Below are 3,158 nucleotides of genomic sequence, written 5' to 3' on the forward strand. Positions count from 1 at the left end.
CGATACTTATACAGCCACAGTCTGTTCTCTAAGAGCTTGACCACGTGCATTACGTTCCCATTTCTCAATATATCATTCACTGATTTGTAGATGTTTTCTATAATATACTGTAGGGTAAAGAATTTAACTTCATCCAAGGAATTTGATCTTTGTCCTTGTTTTCTGAGAGAGAACTCTAAATGAAAAACCAACACCAAAACAAAAACAAAAAACAAACCATTGCTGTCGATTCCAACTCACAAATACATTTATGTAGTACAGGGTAGACAGGCCCAATAGAGTTTCCAAGGGTGTAAATCCTTGTGGAAGCAGATTGACACAACTTTCTCCAGTGGAGTGGCTGGTGGATTGACCACTGACCTTTGGGTTATCATCCCAGCACTTAACCCCTGCCCCACCAGAGGTCCTTGAGATAACTCTAAACCCTGGGAATTCGCTAAGAAATTGAGATTCCTTTGTTTACTAGTTAACCCTGGTGGCCTAGTGGCAGTTTGAATCCACCAGGCTCTCCTTGGAAACTCTATGGGGCAGTTCTACTCTGCCCTCTGGGGTCACTATGAGTTGGAATGGACAATGGATTTGTTTACTATAGGTCTCCAGACCACATCTGAAGGTTTATGCTGATAAAGTGACTCAGATGGGGGCTGGCCAGGCTAGAAAGACCACCTCCTATTATCAGGCAATTTGGAGGGAGTTGGATAAGTTTTGTGGGGGAAAATCCATATATAGTGGATACAGGCCACACCTCTGAGAAAACTACTCTTACAACTGATTGGCTGATCACATGAGATCACATCATGGAAGTGATTACACTATTTTACATTATGAAAAAGCAGTATGTCCAACGTCTGCCAAACCACTGAGAATCATAACCTAACCAAGTTGATACATAACATTATCCATCATGAATCCTGTGTGCTCAACCCGCCATCACGTGGCTGGCTCATAGCTACCCCCCCTCCACTGGAGACGGGTGTCATATCAGGGACTCAGAATTGTTTTCCACTGTTGGTTTTGGGCACTCAGTAGTGGCTGTAGCTAGATTAGCCTTGGTGAGTGGAAGCCCATGTCACTGAGCCCATGCATAATTTCTATCCCTGCTGCAAGGCCACTTTGTTTATGAGCCCTTTGGACAGTCCTAGAATTTCCATTTGGTTTCTTTTGATTGTTTTCACAGCTCCATTGAGATTGTCTATCAGATCACTCATTGACATCACGTTTTCTGTGTGTGTATGCAATAGCTGTTTTCAAGTCTGCTAAATCTTAGCATCTGGGACATCTTTGAATTAAGAGTTGGTTTCTATTGACTTATTTTTCCCTTTGAATATGGGTCACGTGTTTCTTTGAATGTTTAGTACTTTTTAATTACTAGACACTTTGAATGATACACTGTAGTGTATTCTGATATGTATTCTGATATCTTTCTCCAGAGTATCAGTTTTTGTTCTAGGAGACCTTGTGGGGCAGTTCTACTCTGTCATATAGGGTCGCTATGCATTGGAATTGATTTGGCGGCAATTTTGATTACTGGCTGATTACCTTGAACTTGTGTAGGACTGGATTTAGGCTTTAAGGCCAATCTGTGGAAAGCTCAAGGTGTTTACCAAAACCCTCTAACTTGTTGGAACTCAACCTCCAAACACTGTCCCTCATGCAGCTCTTATGTGGGCTTGGTTTGCAGCTTTGTTAGGACCTGTCAACAGTAGACCTTACATTAGGGTATGGGCTGTGCTCTTAAAGTACAGTCTTTCTGGAGAGAGTCTCAGCTGGATGCTCAGAGTGGTAAAGAGTTGTTAACAAAGCTTGAATTCCAGCACTGCCTGGTATGACCTCTAGGACCTCTGTTCTGTTCTCCATCCTGTAGCATCTGTCCTCTGGCAAGCCTTGGGTAGTACCTTCTTGCACATGAGCAGCCCAGCACTCTGCAAATAACCTGCAGAGGGCCCCCGTATGGAATTCTGAAAATTGACCTCTAAACAGTTTTCTCCCTTCTGGTGCTCTAATCTGTCCTAACTCTGATCTCTTCCTCCCCATGTGAACAGCATGCTCTGCTGGGATTTCAGCTTGCTGTATGACCATCAGGAATTCTTCTGAACCATCTCTCAGGGATCACAGTCTTGCACTGCTTCTGTCCAACGTCTGTAAACTGGTGCCTCACATATTTTGTCACTGTTATGGTTGTTCAAAGGAAGAAGACTAATCTGGGAGCAGTTACCATGTCATAGCTGCAGGTGAACAGAAGGCTACAGCAGACCACCTTTAAAACGGGGCTTTTCCACACGAACTACTGATTCTTGTCAGTGCCTTTGCAAAGGAGGGTTTAATCACATGTGTTACTGACGTCAAAATAACTTGAAGACCATTTTCCACATTTACAAATGAACTGGACCAAGGGTTTTCTTTTTATTTTCTTAATGAGTACAATAAAAAATGACCTGGGACTGCTGGGTTTACTTTCACCATGATGGTCTCACAATACCCAGGCTGGATATCCTGTCCTCTGGAGATAATTCAATACTTCTGACTCTGCTAGGACCACAAAAGAGATGACTGGCAAAAGGAGACCTGTAAGGAACCAACACTGGTCCTGTTAGAGAGGTCTGGGCCTAGGCTGGGCAGGTGCAGTAGAAAATGATGGCATTCCCAGAATGGAGAGATAGGTGGAGGAATGAGGGGCCAAGGTGGGGAGGAGAGGCCCAGACAGACAAGCTGTCTTCACTTGGGCCAGTGAATAGGCACAGTGAATAGGTGGGATCTTTATCACCTTTGTTTTCATTCTCACAATCCTGTCCCTCTTCCCTCTGAACCTCCCTCTGGATAATCTTCTCCATCGTTGTCTAGGCAGGGCGGAGCCGAGGCCTGGCCCCACTGCATCTTCTCTCCCATACAAGCTAACCTTTCTTCTGTGGGGACCTGTTTTAGGGGCCTGTTGAAGCCTGTACAACTTTCTTGGAATAATGGCTTTTAATGCATAAAATAGAATATTTAGAATGACCAAAAGAAGCAACTTTCAAATCTAGCTATCTTTGTGAGGCTTCCAAGTCTGGTAGGAGACTGAGATAGCACCAACCCCCTGAGCATAGGAAGCACCATAGACCCAAGACCCCAGAATTGGGGTAGTCCAAAATAAGAAATCTTAAGTTCAGTCAGTCTCGGGG

The sequence above is a fragment of the Elephas maximus genome, chromosome 3, assembly GCF_024166365.1.
Source record: "Elephas maximus indicus isolate mEleMax1 chromosome 3, mEleMax1 primary haplotype, whole genome shotgun sequence".
NCBI lineage: Eukaryota > Metazoa > Chordata > Mammalia > Proboscidea > Elephantidae > Elephas > Elephas maximus.